Source organism: Epinephelus lanceolatus, chromosome 22, assembly GCF_041903045.1.
Source record: "Epinephelus lanceolatus isolate andai-2023 chromosome 22, ASM4190304v1, whole genome shotgun sequence".
NCBI lineage: Eukaryota > Metazoa > Chordata > Actinopteri > Perciformes > Serranidae > Epinephelus > Epinephelus lanceolatus.
This window is the reverse complement of record NC_135755.1, coordinates 18,664,831-18,687,171: the sequence shown is the minus strand read 5'-3', so window position 1 is coordinate 18,687,171 and position 22,341 is coordinate 18,664,831. Positions and strand designations below refer to the sequence as shown.

The window sequence follows — 22,341 nt, the reverse complement described above, 5'->3', positions numbered from 1 at the left end:
AAGTATTCTTTTAAAAATAAAATGTCAATAAATCGGTTTTACTTGTTGTGTATCAGATTATACTTCTTGAAAAGTTTGTGGATGGAGTCACTTTTAAAAATTTGAAAGCTGAAGTGACACAACTCTCCATGGATTTTTTTTAAGACTTAAAATATTATGGGGAAAAGCTTCCATTTGGACAGTGGAATTAATTACTTTACAAGTAGATATCTAATAAGGGTTGCCAGTTGGATTTCAAAACTAGTTGGAAAAATCTGGTTGCTTGTGAATGACAGACAATTTCCAAAATGATCCCCCCTAAATTACTCCAGCGAAGGCCATGAGCATCCTAAAAATGCCTTGAACCATTCCGCAAAGGCCATCTTCTCTTATTTAAAAGATGATTTAGGACAACTGAGAAAGAGCTGATCTCCTGGAACACATTCACACTGTCTGACAGATGGTAATAGCTTGTGCTCATTAGCCAACAGCTAATAACGATGAATGATACGATTCATCACTGACATGAAAGTTTCTATTAAAATGCAGCACACAGTTATCTCTCCTGCAACTGAAACATTTAATCCCTCAAGAAGTTGAAATGGACTGTGATGATTAAATTATAATTTTATGTTCTTAGAAGCCGTCCTTTCTTGTTGTTTGTCTCTGTTTGCCTCCTTGCAGAGAGGTCAGAGGTCAGCGACAGAACAGCAAACTCAGAGCTGGAGGGGATTCAGTTTGTTGCACTGAGACACCAGCGGGAAGGAGGATTTAACCCACGTCTTCCTGCTGCTACCCCTGCTGCTTTAGATGTCATAACCTCAGCGGCTTGCATCACCTCAGGCTGGGCCATCTATGTTTAAAAATTAACTTTTCTCCTGCTGCCTTTTTTCTCCAGTCGTCTATTAGAGAATCCTTTGGAATGGCGCACACACAGAACTAGCGAGGGAGGACAAATGGCAAGAGGAAGCGGTCAGAAAAAAAAATTAATTAACCTTTGGGAAGAAGCAAAAGATTGGCAGCACAACATAATAAATTATTATTTAATAACCCTTTGAAAATGTTAATGAGATCAAATCTAAAGCTCAAACTTTGTCTCAGGAAAGTGATGAATCATGTCATCCCTGTCATTCACAGACTTTCTGACATCCCTGTTTGTATTTGAACATTTTTCCACTGCAAACAGAAACCTGATCCCTCTCTTATTTTCCCATCCGACTCAACACTGCTTACTTGTTCCTTTTGACAGATCTGATGTCACTAAGCAGGTGCTGGAAAGCTCTTTACTTCCCATTTTCCAGGAAAGGTTTGCCCAGCGTGTCTGCTCTTTTTCCCACACCACCTCACTTCACATTTACACATCTGCATACTCCCATACCTGGGCATCTCCCAGTGCAACGTGTTTTTTTTTACTGCTGGCTACCGAGCAGCTCCTAGACTTTTCCTCTTCTTTCGAGAGTTTTCTGTCTTGCTTGAGAGAACTTCAGTGTTGAGATATTAATGGCGAGGAAAGCTTTACTTATTCAATTTCTCAAGTTCAGATTTTTCTGACTGGAGCTGAAGATTCAGAGCACAGTCAGACTTCGGGTGGACTAAGGTCCCTGAGCAGGTACTGGTAGCTTGCCCATATTTCCCCATTTCTTGTTCTTGGTTCTCTGGTAGAGATGGGTACCGACATGTGAGTCAGCAGTACAGATTTTTATTCTAGATGCAACAGTAAGTTTTGTGGAGAGCTTCTGGGTCATGGTCAAGATGGCAGCTTAATTTTTGTGCTCCCCGACAGTTTCGCAAAATTACCCTGAGAGCATTTCAGATAACAGTAAAGTGTATGTCTTCAGACACAATGGAAAACAGGGTTACTAGAAATAGTGGGAAAACTAAAAATACTGAGGCCACCGCAAAGCAATTTTAGCCAAGTAGCTCCTCCATCTACAACATGAGTGAAAAAGATGGAGCAGGTGATGCTAGCCTGCAAAGTATGCTGAATGAACTCTAGACTAGACGAGCAAAAGTCATTTTTGTGTCCATCGGTCATATGGCTGATGAATGTTCAAATTTCACCAGCCACTTTGTTTTGGTGGGCTGGTGAGTGAAGCAGATCTATCAGTCACTTGCATGTTTTGACACTGGCATTCAGCTCGTAAATGGTGCTAATTTTGTGCCCTACTTGCATTTCAATTAATTTGACTTTAGAAACGATTTTCAGCTCGTTACTAATAGGTAGTGATGGCCAAATGAAGCCTCATGAACCACTTTCTTTATTTTCTGACCCCACCAGATGGCGCTCTTGGTTTAAAGATAAAGGCTGAAGGACTGGCAATGAAGTGTGCTTTCAAACCTTTGTTGAACACACAGTGCCATCTAGTGGCTTCAAAAAATAAGGACAGTGGTTCATGAGGCCTCATTTGGCCATCACTACTAATAGAGCTTCGATCAGGCCCAAAAACTCAGGTCTGACTCAAGATAAACCCAAACAGTTTCTGTCCAAGCCCGAACCAGCGGCAGTTTTGGGCCCTAGCCTGATTAAAAACCCGAATTTTCCCATTGTAAAAAAAAAATGCATGCAAAAGTCAACAATGTAAAGTAAGTAAGTAAGTAAGTACAAAGTAAACGTTATTAAGAAAGCACCTTTCAGAACCAGAGTTACAAGTTACTGCTGTACAGTGCAAACAAACAAGCAAACATCCGTTTCAGGACAAAGTGTTTACGAAACAGGTGAGTTTTGAATAGCTTCTTTTAACCATCGAACTAGGGAACTAGGGAAAGTCGGTTCAAGACAGTCAGAGCCACTACTGCAAAAGCGTAGTCCCCTTTGTTTTTAAGCCTCTATTTCAGGACAGCTAGAAGTCCTTGGGTCAGAAGACGTCAGTGATCTCACTAGGAGACTAGGAGACACAATAATCTAGAAACGTCAAGTGGGGCCAGCCCCTATATAGGTAATTAAAAGGATTTTAAAATCAATTCTGCATTTACAATTCTTTGGATAACCAATACAGATTGGCCAACACCGGTGAACACGGCCGCATTTTGGACCAGCCGGAGCCGAGACACAGATGAGCACATCAGGGTGCTGAGCAGTGAATTACAGTAATCAAGACCTGGGGAGGACAAAAACATGAATGTTTTTTTTTCCAGATCCTGAAAGGGTAATATAGTTTTGATTTTGGCAATGTTTTCTGGTTGAAGGAAACAGGATTGGACCATTTTCTTTAAATGCAATTCAAAGTTCATTTTAGCTCTTGGGTTTTTTTTGAGGCTTGCTTAAAATTTGCTGCCTAGGAACCAATACAGTGCTGTATTTTCTCGGAAATGCTCTCATGGCCTATAAAGGGTACTTTTGTTTTGTCTGTTATAGGCTGTAGAAGTCTTTTCGGTGCAGTAACAGACATTTGCGACATGGAGTGCATTCATACATACAGTATTCACCCCCCCAGAGCGCTGTTGGAGTAGTCTTTTATTCAGCGCACCAGCATCAGAGACGGAGCAGCGGCGCTCCAAGTGCAGTGAAAGTGAAACTTAAGTTTTCATTGATGACTCAGGGCCAATTGATGCCCTTTTAACTGTATTTTACATATCAAGTCCTGGATGGCAGAAAACCTGGACAAAACCGATGTCTTGGTTATTGGTACTGAAGCTCAAAGAGAGAAACTCAATGTAAAACTGCAAGAACTGGTGCTAAAACCCTGTCAACAAGTGAAAAACCTTAGAGTTAACTTTGATTCAACTCTTAGTTTTGAACCACATGAGACGTATGACTCAAACTGTGTTTTATCATCTTAAGAACATTGCCAGAGTGCGACTGTTCCTTTCGCAAGCCAACACAGAGGCACTGACGCATGCTTTTATCACTTGCAGAATTGATTACTGTAATGCTCTACTTTCTGGCGTTCCTCAGAAAAATATTGTTCAGTTACAGTTATTATAAAACTCAGCTGCATTTGTGCCGATGAGGACCAGAAAGATAACACACATTACACCAATTTTAAAGTCTCTGCATCGGCTTCCTGTGTGCTTCAGAATTGATTTTATGATCCTTTTATTGGTTTACAAAGCCCTTAATGGTCTTAGTCCTACCTATTTATCAGATTTGCTTTTATCGTATGAACCCTCTAGAACACTCAGGCCTTCTGGTAGTGGCCTTTTAATCATCCCCAAAGAAAGAACAAAAACCAACGGTGAGGTATCATTTCATAACTATGGTCTCTCATATTCACACCTACGGCCAATTTAGAGTCACCAATTCACCTGCATGTCTTTGGACTGTGGGAGGAAGCCGGAGTACCCAGAGAAAACCCACACTGACATGGGGAGAACATGCAAACTCTGCACAGAAGGGCTCCCCCACCCTGGGTTTGAACCAGGAACCCTCTTGCTGCAAAGCGACAATGCACTTACTTGTGTGTTTTCATTCATTCCTAAAGAAATAGAAAAATTAACACAAACCCGACCCAATTCAAGTCCAGCAGAATGTTGAGCGCTCTAGTCACTAACCCTAGACTTGACTTTAAAAAGATTATTAATGCATGGTCAAACAAGTCAGTGTGCAGGTGTGTGGAAACAAAACGAACTGCTATGGTCTCTGCAGTGTTTATGCAATCTCTGTTCTAAGCTTTATCCTTTGAATTGTAGGACTGCAAAGGCCTTGGGCCTGCATTGTGCACAGAATGTGGGAAGAGAAGACTCCATCTACATTCAACTGTATAGGCACCTGGAAAACACATCTACACAGGTGTCAGACAGTGCCAACTCAACCTTGAGCTAACACCACCATATAACTGAAAAGTGAAAGAGGCATACAACTTGGCCTCTTCTGACAGACGGCTTTTGCAAAGTCGTGAAGGAGGTTATGAAACAGGTTACCTCGTAATATTAGTCAAAAGATGCTGTGCTGCTTTCACTTACTGAAATGAAGTTGTAGTCTTTATTACAATTCTGTTCATTACTAAACCATATTTTATTGCTGCTTGATATCATAAGAGATGTAAGGCGCTAAGCTTAAATCTAAAAGTAGTGAATAATGGAATTCTCCATCTGCTACTAATTACTTCCACACACACTGCAGCTAATACTTAAAGCCTCCGAGCCTTTTGTTGGCCCTGAAACTTTTTCAGTTACTTTATCGTCTCCATTGTTTCGATATTTGCAAAGAATGCAACAAAAGACATTTGTATTTTACACATGATACAGATATTCAAAACATGAGGTTTGTTGAGTAGTGTGCTTTGAAGTAGTCAGAGTTGTGTTCCCTGTATATTACTGAATAGGATTTAATTCATTTGCAGTAAAAGTTCCAGAAATATTGCTGCCAAGTCAAACCATGAGGGAGACTAGAGGCCTGACTTGAACTCTGGACTCTAAAAACTTGAGATTTAACTCTGACTCTGTCTCTTAAGACCAGACCCAAACTTGCATTTTGTCCCTCGTGTGCACTGCAGTGGAATAAGTCTTGGCCACCATCCACAATTTTGGGAACTCAGGCCTCAGGCTTCCCAAAAGCATCTTAACGTTAAGGCCGTCTCTGTCCAACTGACTTAAAATGATCTGAGATTTGCCAGTTTGCCAATTCTTGATCTGGCAGAGAACCAGCCCTCACTGGCTGGTTGGAGCATCTGAGAATGTGTGTGTGTGTGTTTGCAAGCGCAAATATGCTTGCGGGCATGTGTGTTGGATTCAGCTGCACTGACACGTTTCCAAGGGCTCTGGGACTGTTTAAAAAGGCATAAAGGATTTGATTTTGTTCTTGTCCGTTTTTTTGTGTGCTTGCTCATACTGTGGGGACAAAACTCTGTTCACGCTGTCACATGTGGGGATTCAGCTTCCATCTGTGGACAAAAATTTAGCCCCAGAAAAAGCAGGCATTGATTTAAGGGTTAGGACTTTTTACGATTAAGATGTTTTAGAGTTACCGTTAGAGTTACAACTAAGTTAAAGTTGAGGTAAGCGTTGGGGTGCATGCAGCAGTTTCGGTAAAGGTGAGGGGGAGCCTCTGGGCAAGTTAACTTAAATAAACTAACTACTCTACCTTTGACAACAACTCTAGGACTGTATTATTTTATCTCTGACAAAGTCCAACATGTTGTGTTTTTAAAAATATTAGAATATTGTTAATAAATCAAACTCTCACTGCAACACTGTCACCTTACCTTCATATACTTTCTTACTGTTTTACATCTGTGTATATATACATTTATTTCTCACATTACGCATACATTTACTACATTTCGGTTTACATATAGTTTATTCATTTTCAATTACAAGCTACCACAAATATATATTTTTAATATACAAGTTATATATTATCCCTTTTTTTTCATTTCTGCACTAATGTATGTCTCAGATTCTAATTTTTTCAAAAAATTAGAGAAAAACAGCGTCTTCACAGTTGAGAACCTGAAACCACCAAGTGTTTTTAGCCATACGACATGGCTAAAAATAGTCAGTTGAGCTACATCTCAAAAACTACTTGATGGACTGGCATAAAATGTGGTGCCGACATGATCCCCTAATTTTTCATCCGGCACCATCATCAAAAAATTCAATTTATCCAACACATTAATGATATTCCCATTGGTATTGTTGTACTTTTTGTTTAGTGCTAATGCTAGTGTTGACATGCTAACACACTAAAACTAAGATGGTGAACATGGTTAACATTTTACCTGCCAAAACATCATTATGTTAGCACATAATGACCCTCTGAGCTTAATGCTAATGTCAACACATTAGCATTAAGCTCAGAGGGTCACCATGGGTAAATAGGGTTTAGAGCACTGCTAGCATGGCTGTGGACTTTCAACAAACACTCGGGCAATCGGCTAATTAATAGCTTCTTTGCATATGACGTAACATCAGTGGGCCGTCAAAATGGAGGGCAGGCAACTGGAAGCAAAGACTACCAACACTTCAGAAATGCCTGAGATTTGCTTTGTTTACCGCTGTTCATATCAATCAATTTTGGAAAAAACATAAGCCACTTTCATTCCCAAAAATACTGGGATGTAAGGGGGAGAGGTTAAAAAATACTCATTGATATATAGCAGCAGATGTGGATCAAAAACCTCCATGTTCAGTCTAGAGGAGCTAAGTCATATAAGTTGAAACATAATTGTCAAAGTGCTGTGTTAAACATGCCTCCAGTTGGATGCAATAACAAGTTCTCTGTGTTATTAGCCACAACCCACATCTTTAATGGTGTTTCACCAGACCTATGGGACTGGTTGACCTCGGTAGGCAGTAGTTAAAGTCGTGAACCCAACAGCACATAAAATAGTTATTGTCCACTTGACTTTTGTACGCTTCCATCTACTCACCGTGTAACTTTAGTAACATTGGGAGATTGTAAGAACAAGGTCATTTGTAACATCAATTGTGTCCATAGCGGGCAAATTGGTCAAGTTGTGGGGAAAAATCCCTCGATTTTCTGACAATACCTGCTGTCTGCAGGTTCATCCAACACTTTTGTGTAGTCATGTTCCTCAACAGCACATGATCACTGTCACTTCCTGTCCTTCATCTGAATTTTGCACGTCATAATAGTCTTTTGATTGTGAACAAGCTATTCTTTTTTTTTTTTCATTTTTCATTTTTAATGCCCTCAGAGCTCTAGAACTTTGCAAAGAGTTTGATGAGATGCTGCCTCGACACATCTTGGGTTATTATGTGCAATAATGGGACATTGAGTGCAGTGCCATGGACACAGACATAAAGAGTCTGTGTTAACCATGTACTCGAACCCAGTTCAGACCAAAGATTCGTGACAAGACGAAACTGCTTTAGAACGCTGCAGAAAGAAGTTGCAGTTGCTGCTGATGGCGTCACCTGTGATTGAGCTTGCCAAGTAACCGGGGGCTCACTTTAGAGCAGTGGTTCCCAACCTTTTTTCTTGAGGGACCAGGAAAAAAGAGAATCACAGCATGACTTTGTTTGAGGAACAGCTGTGTGTCTTGTCTCAAGCTCACGGCATAAATTTGTATAAGCCCTGTGGGTATTCTGTCGAAGCAGCAATGGACGGCTCCAAATTCTCAATGCGCTTGTTTTTTATTTTTATTATATATTTTTACAGTTTCATCACAACTATAAATGCAGCTGTAGCAAGTATCCCACTATCACTATCCTCATTCATATTTAAGATGCTACACATTATATCCTGCTATATAAAAAGCCTAAAAAGGTGGAAGTTGTTTTGGAGACGATACACCGTTTCGTCTAGTCGTAATGGTGTAAACTGGCAGGTTTCACAACGCTGCCAACAAATTCTGAGTAGTTGCGTCAGCTTGTCTCATTGTGATTCTTTGGTCTAAACTTGGTTTTAAACTATTAATATTTTAGATTTGATACTGTACATAAACATCTATGTGCAACCCTCTTTAGACACATCCCTACCTTTAACCATCCATCCTGTTTACCTGAATATATCTTGGATTTGCACCTTACTGTTATTGTCATCTTAGACTTTAATATTTGAACACTTCCCAATTTGTACTGCAACTGCTGCACAGCAATTTTCCTCAGGATAAATAAAGTTTTATCTTATCTTGACTACGAGTTCAAGTTTTGGGGCAAAGAAAAGTATGCTTTATTGACTGAGAACTATATGATGACTTAAGCATCCTGCCTAAGCGAAAAATGAACCCAGGTTAAGACGGAGAAACTTAGACAAGATGGTCACGGATAAAGAGAGGAAAAGAGATAGCAAGAGAAAGAGCTCATAAACTTCATAAGCGCCTTCTCTGCCTCGTCTTGTGCGCCGATTGCTCTCTTCCTCATCAAAAGTCCATGTGACGAGAGCCTGCGTTTCTCCCTCAGCCTCAAATACAAAGGCGGAGGCAGAGGGAACCCACACAAAACGCATGGATGTAGTTAAAAAGGAGGAAATCTATAAAGGGGCAGGAACGCTCGGCACAGAGAGAGACAGAGAGGGAGACTCAGAAACCCGCTGAGCCCTATATTATTCGGGGAAGACGGTTCCAAGAAAAAGATGCTGTTCTGAGAGTCGACTCAGATTTTGAGAAAAGGTGTAAGAATAGAGCGGAGAGTGTACAGAGATAGAGAAGGGGGGAAGGGGGGGAGAGACCGAGAAGCAGGTCGGCTCGTCAAATAATTCATGTTAGCATATCGGAGAACAACCTCATGTATTATTGATACATGTAGATCCTGGCTACTCCCTGCCTCTCTCAACCTCAACATAGCTATAGATAGAGCTACCAGCATCTGCCTTCCTCCCTCTCTTACCCTCTTTCTCCTTCCACGTCTTCCTCTCTCAAAAGTGCACAAGTTGGTGGTTTCCCTAGTAACCGAACACCATGGCCTCAGTGCTGACCTGAAGTGGTTTTCTTTTCTTTTTTTGAACCGTGCAGTCATGCCATGGTGGGGAGAAGCCGGGGCTGGAGCTCTGTAGACTGTTGCAGCATTATGACAACAAATTGTGGCCGGATGAAGATCTACTCGAGTCCAACATGACGAAAATTATGTTGAAAATGACTCATTAAGACCGGACATGTGGGTGACTTTTGCACTGTGAGTCGATTTTATGCTTCTTTTTTCTCAGTCACACAGGAATTCTTGGATAAGATTAAACGGGGCTTTATAAAAGTTGCACATACTACACAAAGATAGGTCTGGGCAATGTGTAATATTACCAGCCGTGCTATACAGCTTTATGCTGCATATGAGAGATGGAGCCATCTCTTTGTGAGTGAGGTGAATCGATAGCGCGTCACTATTCTACTTGGTAGTTGTTGTCTATCGTGCAACGGTTAGATAGCGCCAGGATGCAGGCAACAGATGAGTATATAAAATGCAGAGCTGTGACGATACAGCCATATCATACTCAAGACGTACTGTTGGCACATTCTTCCCGCGTTGGACCCATTCATGAGTTTGCTGTCACTCAGTTTGTGACCGTTAGTCCAGTCTGCAGTGTAATTTATATGCTTGTACAGTGACACTGGACTTAATGATCACACAAAGGCTCTTTTTGAGGGGGTGCTGCAACCTCCTCTGCATCCATGCCAGAAAGCAAAACTTTCGATTTACCGGTCCATCTACGTCCCAACCCTCACCTATGGTCATGAGCTCTGGGTAGTGACCAAAAGAATGATATTGCGGATACAAGGGGCTGAAATGAGCTTCCTCTGTGGAGTGGCTGAGCTCAGTCACGTCTCACTGGTAGGAGACCCCAGGGCAGACCCAGAACACGCTGGAGGGATTACATATCTCATCTGGCCTGGGAACGTCTTGGGGTCCCTCAAGAGGAGCTGGAAAGCACTGCTGAGCAGAGGGATGTCTGGGGTGCTTTGCTCGGCCCGCTGCCCCTGATGACCAGGCCTGGATAAGCAGATGCAAATGGATGGATGGATGGATGGATGGATAGCCTGAAGATGTTTAAAACAATGTCTGCATTTTTTAGTGCTATATTTATTTGAAAGGTCATGAAAAAATGACTCTAACACAGAATTTGAAAAGTCTCAAACTACAGTGGACTTACTTGATACTTGATACTCATGCTAAAATTTTGTGGCCTGCGCTGCAAAGCCAAGTGCTACGTGCAAAAAAAAAAAAAGCTAACGTACAGCCCTGAGTTGAGATACACTATATGGCCATCAGAATGTGGTCACCTTTGTCCGTATACTTTTGCACTGGAGCTAATTTTAATGCCCCAACTTAGCTAAGGACTTTGGTTCCATTGTGGGTGTTCAGGATGAAAAAGCCCTGCACTAGTGGGGGCGTGTTGTTTCGGGTACAGGTGAGAAGATGAAATACAATCCAGGAAATGCACTTTGAGTAACAGATCCCTGAGTTTAGAGGCTTATCAAACTCCACAACACTGCACAGCAGTTTATAACATTATGAGGAAGGATGTTACTGCTCTGAATGTCAATTTTTTTGCCAGACTACCCTGCATTGTTTTATTTACTTGGATCGTACTGCATCAGCACCATCACAGCATCAATATAGCGGTTTCATTGAAATGAATGAGGGAGCAGTGTTGTTTCAAGCAGTGCTAGTTCCTACCTGAACACAGCTTAATGCTACAACAAACAATGACTTTTTGTCTTAGAGCAACCATGTGGCAGCAGTTTGGGGAAAGTGTTTTCTCATTTTGGTGTGGAAGAATCTTACTGGTCTGAACAGAGCTCTGCCCTCAACCCCATCTAACACCTTTGGGATGAATTTGAACACTTTTGTGTCTCAATGAAAGCAAATCTCCGCAGCCAGGTTCCAAAATCTTGTCCAAAGCCTTCCTGGGAGACTGAGGCTGTTATCATGGCTGGCAAGAAACTGGCGATACCACACAAATCACAATACAGGGTATACTCTGGTACTGTAAGCAAGACGATACATCATGAATCCTTTAATGTGATTTTTGGAAAACTGCCATAGTATAAAGAACACACCACCATAATGATAGAATTGTAATTTTTTATACATCAGTGGATGTATTTCTGACATGTCAATTACATCACTGTCGGATTTGAGCCTGTTTCTGACCCGATTTTTGAGCCGCTCAAGTCATTTTAGAGTCTGACCGAATTTCAGCTGTGTCAGGCATCGTTTGGCATGTACTGTACACGGAGAGGTAAGGACCAATCACGGCCCAATTAGTTTCTCAGAACCAACCGATTGTCAGACATTCAAATACATTTCTGACATGTCAGAAATTTTGGTCAGCCATTGTCAGGCTCTTGTATAGTTCAAGCACAGCCAAAGTCAGTTCCTCAAGGTCAGTGCCTTTTTTCCTCACTCAGTGAATTGTTCAATGTATACCTGACTAGTATGTTGGTGCTAACTTGTGGTTGTGTGTGTGTGTGTGTGTGTGTGTGTGTGTGTGTGTGTGTGTTTACACTGCCGATTCAATGTCAGATTACTGCACCATAATGCTGCTTGGTCATTCTGTATAAACGGTACGATTGCTAAATGGGGGGACAGACTGGTCTCGCCTTTAATCCGCCACAGGAGGTAGTAACAGTGTCAAAATGGTGTCTGTATAAACAGTACAGCCAGCAGGACAGGACCATGAACAGGACAGGAATAACATTCAGACGATGTGTTATGTGTGCAACCCACTGGTGGATGATTTAAAAAGTAGCAGTTAGCAGCTAACTCAAAAAATAAGAACAGTGGCTGTAAATGTCCACAAATTGGAAAAAACAATGACATTCAGGAGCTGCTTACAATTCAAGCAGAGGATAAGATCAATCGCCATGTAACAGGGATGGTTATTGTTGTTTATAAAGCGCTACCAATGGGTGTGTTTTATGTCATAGAGGTCGACACTGTGGTGTTACATATCATCACTGTTGCATCTCTTTTGATTCTGCGATGCCAGGATGCTGTCTGTAATGACACACTAAAGCAGAATGATACTGCCATCATTTGGATCTGTGTAAAAATTCACAGGTGGCCAAAAGAAGGGACTTTGTAGCGGCTCTCTTTTGGGATCTAGAAAGCTAGAGAGAGAAGGAGAGACTGAGAGAGATGGGGAATCAAAACTTGGACTGAGTTGTCTTTGCAGAAAAGAACTTTAAAGCTCTTTTTGGGACCTCTGTCTCTGCATTACTGTGAGCCATACCTCCGTTAGCACACAAACTTTTATCTGCCCCTAAGCATTCAAACAAATCTTTTTTGACAGCTGTCAAAAGCCAGAACAATCTCCAGAGGCTGACGGACCATTTTATTTCTATTTTACACAGTGTGAGCACTCAGGTCATGAGCTTTGGCTTTACATCACATATGATGTACTTGCACAGTGGGAAATAGAATTTAACAACATTTATAAAATGGGCTCGTACAATGTATTCCTAGCTTAATCTAAGAGATGCATAATGTTAATAAGTATCTTTGATGAAGGCTGAGAAACAGACAAAATTACTCAATCAAAATGCTAAATTTGGTTCATTACAAACTGGTTTCATCCTGCCACATCTGAAGGCAAAAGTTTCAGAAGTTTCTAAAACCTCCTCATTACATTATCATTAATATCTGACATCACCTCAGACGCAGCATACTGACCCCTTTACATATTAGATTAAAGTTTCACTTTTTGCCCAGATAAAATCCTAAAAATGTTCTTATTTTTCTACCCAGAGGAAGTAATGAATGGCAACTCAAGGCTGAAACACAAGTACGTAATCTGCCCAGAAAAAGAACTGCGCTCGCTGAGATCTTTTTCATCTCTCCTCCCTTTGGTATAAAAATAAAAAATAAAAAAATCACAGCACAGCCTGGTTGGTAAACATGAGTGTGCTGTGTGCAGCTTACTGACGTCACATTACATGATATCTGGGAAGTTGAAACAGTTCCCGTTCAGCCCTCTTTGGACCTGCCAACGTGTACACAGAGCCAGCAGGCATCCTGGGGCTTCTGCTTAAAAAGAGTTCAGAATATATCTTTATAAAGTCACAACATACCCTAACAACTGTTTACAGGGAATACAGACGGGTTATCTCCAAAGAGGGGGTCAGGGACTACACGTGGGAATTCATTTTTTGGCTGCTGTGCTCGACTTTACTTTTACACATGCACAAGAAATTATACAGAAGTGACTGCAAACCGAGCTCCACTGAAAGGTGATGACTCACACAAGAAGAATGAGTCGTGATCGAGCTGTGCTGAATGAAAGCAGCTCTTATGCAAGCGGAGGAACGCACACAAGGAAACAGACGTGTGGACAGATACAGACACATGTGAACACACACACACACACACACACACACACACACACACACACACACACACACACACAAACTCTCTTCCTGCCTGGGATTCTCCTCCCTTCATCTTGTTCTTCCTCCCTTCCCCTCATCCTCATCCCCCTTTTCTCCTACGTAGAATTTCTCCTCCTCTCTTACGCAATCGAACCATTTAGCCTCTGTATCCAATCTAAGTGTGAAAGAAACAGTCACAAAGAGGAGCTGGGTGGGTGCTGAAATGATAGGATTAAAGACATGTCTATGTTTAAACGTTTATGAGTGTGTGTGTGCGTGTGTGTGAGGTGTAGGAATCTGTGCCTACAAGGTGACAAGGCTGATAGTGTGTGGGCTCCGGCTCTCATGGGAGCAGTTGTGTCTTGCTGGTGGATGAGTGTGTGTCTGCGAGGTCAATGATGCAGCCAAGCAACATGAGTCATCATTTGAAACACTAATGCATGCACACACACACACACAGAGTTTAGTTTTCTCCTGACTTGTACACTATTGACAGAAAGAGCAAAGAGTCCTGTAGTAGCGCATCATCCAGCATCAAAACCAGAGCCGACCTCAGGGGGATTCGGTCTACCGTCTCATCTAGAGGTTATTGAATTAAGGTTTTGGTCCTGAACAGTAAAACAGTTGCAGAGCCCTATAATTAAAATTATTTTTCTGGATAGACTGGATAGATAGAATATTGAATAAATAGCACTGGGAAAACTTCCAAGACTTGGATTGATGGATGGAGAGCAACTGTGTTAAGGAACAAAGTAAAAGACTCAACAATGCATTCATAGAAGTCTTTACAAAAAAATAAAAGTTAACTGTGAGTCAGGAGCATTTCAGTAAGAAACATTCAATAAAAATTTCTGTTGAGTGTGCACCGCTAAAAAGCCCAAGATTTCACTTTGCAGAAATGTGTAAAGTCAGTCAGTTGTAATTCAACAACTACGGCGCAGTGTTTTGTTCCCTATTCAAATGCACTTTATTATGAATTCATGTCTAGGTTATCTCCATGGCAACGATGGCCAAGGCTGAGTACAGACTAGGAATGCACCAATTTTGAAATTCTGTTTTAAAATGCTATGAAAACGTGTGAAAACATCAACAAATTTCTCCTTCAAATAACCGTATCTATTCAAGTTTACAAGATTACATTGAACACATCACAAGAATGTTACAATTTACCTCTGTTTACTAAAAAGAGCTTGAACACATCATAATGTAACTCTGTGTAACCTCCATGAGCTTTTAGTTGTAAGCGTCTGCTGCTAACAGCTAACAGTAGCTCTCCCTCTGATTTTAACACGGATTCATTGCTCAAAGTGTGGCATTATCAGGAAAACAATAGGGTGTGTCCTTTGGCACGATAATAGTAGGTTTATAGCATCCTTTTGTCCTGAATGCGTCACAGGGAAGATCTCTATTCGTTTTCTTTCTTTCGGTGACGACAAGACACCGCCTGCTAATCGCCATCTCGTCACAGAACAGACAGATCACAGAGCCCATTTGCCAGTCAGTGTATCTTTATTTGTACCTGTTCATTAATTGAAGTTTGTGGCCAATCTCGAGTCTCGAGCCCTGCTTTTTAGCCTGCTCAAAACTGATGTGACACAACAGAAAAACATTGTCTTGAATATAAGCTTACTGGCCGATAGCCAGTAACAGTCAACGAGGGGAATATTGGCCTATGTTTAGCCGATAAATCGTTGCATCACTAGTTCAGAACAGCTCACTCTGACGTTGCACTAACAACAATCACTTCTAAGTAGACAACTGGAGATTAATTTCAACTGCGGAGATATGTGCAATCAGCAAACTTGTTTATTTCGGTTGTCATTTTCAGCCATAACTGTAACTTTAAAAGATACATAGTTAAACACGGTGGTCCAACCTATCTGATGTTTCTGCTGCTTACTTTATGTGCTGTCTTGCTTTGCTATTATCTTTGATAAACCAAATTCATCGGCACGAAAGCTATGCAATGTAGTGCTATGATCAAGAGAAGCAGCAAAAAGAATTTTAGCCACCTAAAAGAATCGATATCAGATTAAGTGTACACTATATTAAGAATATTTTCCCCGCTGAAATAATCAAAACATAAAGTAAACCCATGATATTATTAAACAGTCCAGGAGACTCCTGTGATTCTATTTGAGAATCTGCTAAAATTACTAAGGGGAAACTTTCAAATGGTAATCTACTGTGTTAAAAATACCTCTAGAGTTGTCTCCTCCTCCTGCTTTGCTACACTATTATCCCCTGTGTCTATATTTATCAACATCATGAGCATCATCTTATGTATACATGGGCGTGCCGAAATGATTAAGTGTTTGACCTGTCACCTGATAAAGAGCCATTAGCCATTAGAAGTCTGGTAAACATACAGAATATTAGAATACTTAACTGGAAAAGTTGTTCATAAATCTTTTGTTATTTATTCACAAAGATATATAACCTGGGAAAGGTCATGTTTATAGTCTGAAATTCCATTACTTTCATATTACCAGATAATTTTTAACTGGAGAGTGAAACAGTTAATTGTAATGTTTCAAGTGCAATTGTTTCGAGGGGTGGCAGCAGCAGAGCTAATTACAGCACTCCTAATTAAAGCTGGCATTTGAAGAGAGACTAGTGGAAGGAGTAAAACGACTTCTCACAGACGGTAGCCTTTAAGGAGAAGTGTGCTACTGCTGAGCAAACAGAGGAAATGCTGTAAAAACAAGACTACCTCATAACAGCAAGAAAAGAAAATAAGAGAGGTATGAAGAGTGGACTTTCGCCATTTCACAGAACATTAGGAGCGGCACTACAGTTTGCCCTCCAAACACTGTCAGAACATGACTTCCCACAACTGTACAGCAAGGTATGAGATCGCATTGTGGGCTTCATACAAGATGTGACCACAATTAGCTTTGCTACAAATGTTAATAATACATCAGCCCTATGCCACTGGATTCATTTTAGTCTAATTTACAAAGTGTGATGCACAGAAGAATATTTTTCAATTGACAGTTTGTTAAGCCACACACTCCCTTAGTTACTGTTGCTACGTTCCTCAAGCCTTCTATTCTAGACAGATGAAACAAAAGCAGGCTTCTAGTTTTCCTCCAGATTTAGCAGATTTTATCAACAGTAATTAAGCAAGTCCCATGAGTTGGTTGAAACTGTGACAAGCTGACTTTTTCATGTTTCTTGCACACTTTTCAAACAACAATCTTTTTAAAATGAGTCCTAAATATGTACTTGATAGCTACATACATTGTTACATGCTAAGGAAGCAGGCAAAAGCTAACAGGTCCAAGGTGAAAGTCAGCATTATCACCAAATCATGACCCACGTAGAATCCAGGGAAATACTGAAAGAGGCAACTCATTTTACTGTTCATTAGCATTTGTAACGCACAAAAGAAAAGGCTTTTGGGTTGATGTCTAGTTCCACATAGCTACATCTATCCCGCGCTGTGCTAGCACTGGAGATAGGTCAGGCTGAACTTGTCATAATCTCACACTAAGGGGAAAAAATGCCCAAATGGGTTGTTTGTATTTCTTGAAACCAATCACAATCGTCTTGGACGGCGCTAAGGTCAGGATGCAGTGACATTGGCCTTGCACAATGGTGTCCAGAGGACACTTTTTTGGGTGGAGAGGCAAGCATTGGCATTAAAATGGCTGAATCCAGGCAAAAGAAAACACTACATAATACATTAAAAGACATTTAATGTGTAGATTGCCAGCTCAAAGGTTGTTGTTTCACGCACAGCGCTAAAACAAAGAGATAAGTCTGGCTAAGCAAGACTAGTTTCACGTAGCTATGGGACTTTTAAAAGCGGTAACACACGGGAAGCGTGTTACCATCTGAGATAAGCAGCCAATGACAGGCTTTCTATCCACAGTCCTGTGAACCAGAGTTGCTGACGACTAACTGATGTATTAGGCAATTAAAAAAAAAAAAAAGCTAGCACAGGTATTGTTAGCTATGGTTTCTGGAGTGTGCACTTGCCAAAATACAGTGAGCAGGACAGAGCTGCTAACGTTAGCTTAAACTCTGATAGCATCCACAATTAGCTTCCACACTGGGGGAAATACAACACAGTGCTATTTGTGAACAAGTTTAATTTATAACACTAAACTAATGTAGTTAATTACAGATGTGCTCGTTGTCCTTGGAATTAATGCTCGATTAATCTATTTTTTCATGCTTTTATACCTTATTGAAATATCACTGGGGTATACAGTATATGGTGGTACTTCTGTGCGGCGCTACATACCCCCAATATAAACTTACAAAATGTTAAAAAAAAAAGGTAATATTCTTACACCATTTTTTTTTTTACTTAAGAGTGAAACACAACCTCACACCTTCTGAATTCAAGTTTCTCTCTTTCACAAATGAAGACTAGCATAACTGCCTTACTAACTCAAAATAGAACACACTTTTATGCTAATGCTAACACACTAACAAATCCATGATTCACCATGTTAGAGGTGAAAATATGCTAATATTCACTGCGGTCTCTCTCTGTTGTTGCTGGCTGGCTGTTAACAGTCCTGTAATATTATCCGCACCACTTGCAGTTGCCACGTTTATGAGTTCAGTTGCCAGCTCCATCAGGCTGACCTCTGGTGGTGCGTGATGTGCATTACATACAATACATCCTCAATACAGCACGTCCATATGAGTTTAATAGAAAGATGAGCGTCTGTATTTTTGAGGGTACTGAATATCATACTGTCTGAATTTCTAAATAACCTGGTATTTGGTAATACAGCCCAAACAAATCGGTTACTACGACTGGTAGTACGCTAGTTAGCCCAACATGCTAATTATTGCATCTTACATCCACTCCTTACACTTCTGCTCTTGCATTTTTGGTTTTGTAAATACTAAAAAAAACAAACCTCCTTAAATGCTGAGTTGCTCTTTCTACAGCACCAAGCACACCACTTCAACATGTGGATATATCCAAAGCTTGACAGGCCTGCTGTGCCTTGTTATAGTTGCTAAGCTATGATTGGACCATTGCTATTCTGGGAAGGGTTTTAAATACAAATCAGCTCAGTAATGTGTCAGCATATACCCCAAAATCAATAACTTGAATTAGTACTTAAGACATAAAAAATATAAAATAAAACAGATCCCTGACTGAGAGAACCTCAATTGAGCTCGTTTTACCCTGCAAGTTTTTGGCTGGCTGATTCTGCTGAGCCCGGTAGGACGACCACACACACACAAACACACACACATTACTTTCATCTATTGATCACACAGATGCAGCCAATTTACTTGAGTTGGAAAAACTTGTTTATCTGCCTGAAAGAGTATAAGGAAGTGTGTGGTGAGGGTGTCGGCTCATTGTGGGTCACCTGCAGCTTTTACTTTTTAGAGGCAGGATGTTTGGGTTTGTCTGTCTGCCACACACACACACACACACACACACACATACTTGTTTTTATTACTCCATGGGGACCTAAAATTGGACCTGAATTTTTTTTCCACGGTGGGGACCTCACCTTAAAGAATCATTTTAAGGCAAAATTAATCATCAAAATCAATTCTCTGATTTTTTTAAAGCACTTCTTACCAGAAAAGTCACCAAAATTCCCAAGTTTTTTCAAATTAATTTTTTCAGGTTTTTCTATTTCGCTGGGGACCCCTCTTTGGTGTCATACCACAAACCACCACCAGGTGTCAGACAATCAAATTTACCAAACAGGGATTTTTTCTATTCACTTTTGAGTCTGTATAAGAGCAGAAATTAAAATAAAATCTTTTGCAATCAGTGAAGATGATTATTTAGAAGAGAAAATGGTGCCTATATTATAATTTCATGTTGTTTTTGCATGTATATTAAGCCAGCACAGTGTTGCAGTGATGAGTGCTGTGTCGGCCCCTGTGTCTGAGAGGTGACCTGAGCAGGTGAACCTCACCCGCACCCTGTCAGCTGGGACGGGCACATATATGGACCAGTAAAGTCACAAATGGTGAAAAACTGAAAGTAAATACTTAAGTCAAGTACAGTAAGATGTGATTACTGGTATATAGGTACCAGCTAATGCAGTGTTATAATGCATGTTATCTTTGCTAACTCTCATTTAAATACAGACTTGAGCCGATAAAGCAGCATGCAGAATGGAGAACAGAGCAGCATGAAGAGAGGAGAGAGAAGCGAGAGAGGAGAGAAGAACAGAGCATGACAGGAGGAAGTTACACTATTTCAGTGTAGTCTTGATGTGGATAAAGCATATGTGCAATGTAGATTTATCAATAAAGTACAGATGTAGCTGAAGGTCCATCCCTGTATATTTGTTACATACTCAATAATACAGCAGACTGTGAATAAGTATACTTAATAAACAATAACTGCATCTGAATGATCACCACTAGACACTAGCTGTGTTGGCCTAGTTGTACTGTTAGCAGAGAAGCTACAAGAGCCAGATTGTGCATAAACAGAAATAACTGCATCTGTTAGCACTGGTTGTTAGAGCAACATGGACAAGTGACAGGAGAGAAGCAGAACATCATGAAGACAGGAGCAGAACAACATGGAGAAAAGCAGCATGGACAGGAGGAAAAACACAATGTCAGTGTAGTCACTGCTGTGATTACCCGTGGCACTCGGCCTGCGGCCTTGTGATGTGGATAAAGCATATGTGCAATGTAGATTTATCAATAAAGTACAGATGTAGCTGAAGGTCCATCCCTGTATATTTGTTACATACTCAATAATACAGCAGACTGTGAATAAGTATACTTAATAAACAATAACTGCATCTGAATGATCACCACTAGACACTAGCTGTGTTGGCCTAGTTGTACTGTTAGCAGAGAAGCTACAAGAGCCAGATTGCGCATAAACAGAAATAACTGCATCTGTTAGCACTGGTTGTTAGAGCAACATGGACAAGTGACAGGAGAGGAGCAGAACATCATGAAGACAGGAGCAGAACAACATGGAGAAAAGCAGCATGGACAGGAGGAAAAACACAATGTCAGTGTAGTCACTGCTGTGATTACCCGTGGCACTCGGCCTGCGGCCTTGTGATGTGGATAAAGCATATGTGCAATGTAGATTTATCAATAAAGTACAGATGTAGCTGAAGGTCCATCCCTGTATATTTGTTACATACTCAATAATACAGCAGACTGTGAATAAGTATACTTAATAAACAATAACTGCATCTGAATGATCACCACTAGACACTAGCTGTGTTGGCCTAGTTGTACTGTTAGCAGAGAAGCTACAAGAGCCAGATTGTGCATAAACAGAAATAATTGCATCTGTTAGCACTGGTTGTTAGAGCAACATGGACAAGTGACAGGAGAGGAGCAGAACATCATGAAGACAGGAGCAGAACAACATGGAGAAAAGCAGCATGGACAGGAGGAAAAACACAATGTCAGTGTAGTCACTGCTGTGATTACCCGTGGCACTCGGCCTGCGGCCTTGTGCCTATGACCAAGTCACACCAATGCTGATATTCAGCACAACACCTTGTAGCATTTCACAACTTTTCAGGTCTTTTAGGTTACCACTGTTCCAACTTTGCGGTTGGTCTTAAATTCTTAATGAGGATATAATTTTTCAATACAATGATATTTCTCGGCTTGAACATTTGATATGTTGTCTTTGTGTCATTTTACTTAATAAACGGGTATATTTTTTTTTCTTTTTGTACTGATAAGGGCGATTGTGCTGCACAGTGAATACCTCTACACAAAAGATACAGAATAAAATAGAAATAAATCAAATAGTGCATTAACACAACGGTGTAAATACCATCCACAGCCTTGGATTGTGAAAGCCAAGTAATTAGCTTGCTGATAGATATGTTTCCTTGTATGAACTGCGTTAACCCACCATGCCTTCAGCTGCACTGCAAGATGAACATCACACTTGTCCCTGCATTGTTTCAGAACCATCAGATATAAATGTAATTCACTCGACACAGGCCTGAATAGTGGCAGTCACTGCCACCAAAGAGGGCATTATGTAAACAGAAAAAAACATCCAGATGTTATCATGCCCTGGAGAAAGGGGAAAAGCAGCATGGACAGGAGGAAAAACACACTGTCAGTGTAGTCACTGGTGTGATTACCTGCAGCCTTGTGCCTATGACCAAGTCACACCAGTGCTGATATTCAGCACAACAGCATGACCTCAAGTGTGATATTGCTTAAGTAAAGATGACAGATATACAGTACAGGCCAAAAGTTTGGACACACCTTCTCATTCAATGCGTTTTCTTTATTTTCATGACTATTTACATTGTAGATTCTCACTGAAGGCATCAAAACTATGAATGAACATATGTGGAGTTATGTACTTAACAAAAAAAGGTGAAATAACTGAAAACATGTTTTATATTCTAGTTTCTTCAAAATAGCCACCCTTTGCTCTGATTACTGCTTTGCACACTCTTGGCATTCTCTCCATGAGCTTCAAGAGGTAGTCACCTGAAATGGTTTCCACTTCACAGGTGTGCCTTATCAGGGTTAATTAGTGGTATTTCTTGCTTTATCAATGGGGTTGGGACCATCAGTTGTGTTGTGCAGAAGTCAGGTTAATACACAGCCGACAGCCCTATTGGACAACTGTTAAAATTCATATTATGGCAAGAACCAATCAGCTAACTAAAGAAAAACGAGTGGCCGTCATTACTTTAAGAAA

At 40.6% G+C, this 22,341-nt stretch overlaps 1 protein-coding gene across 9 annotated transcripts in view; it reads right to left on the bottom strand.

Moving 5' to 3' along the window:
* LOC117246455 (phosphatidylinositol-binding clathrin assembly protein) overlaps positions 1-22,341 on the bottom strand; it is a 162,355-nt gene that overhangs the window by 63,496 nt on the left and 76,518 nt on the right. The window lies entirely within an intron of this gene.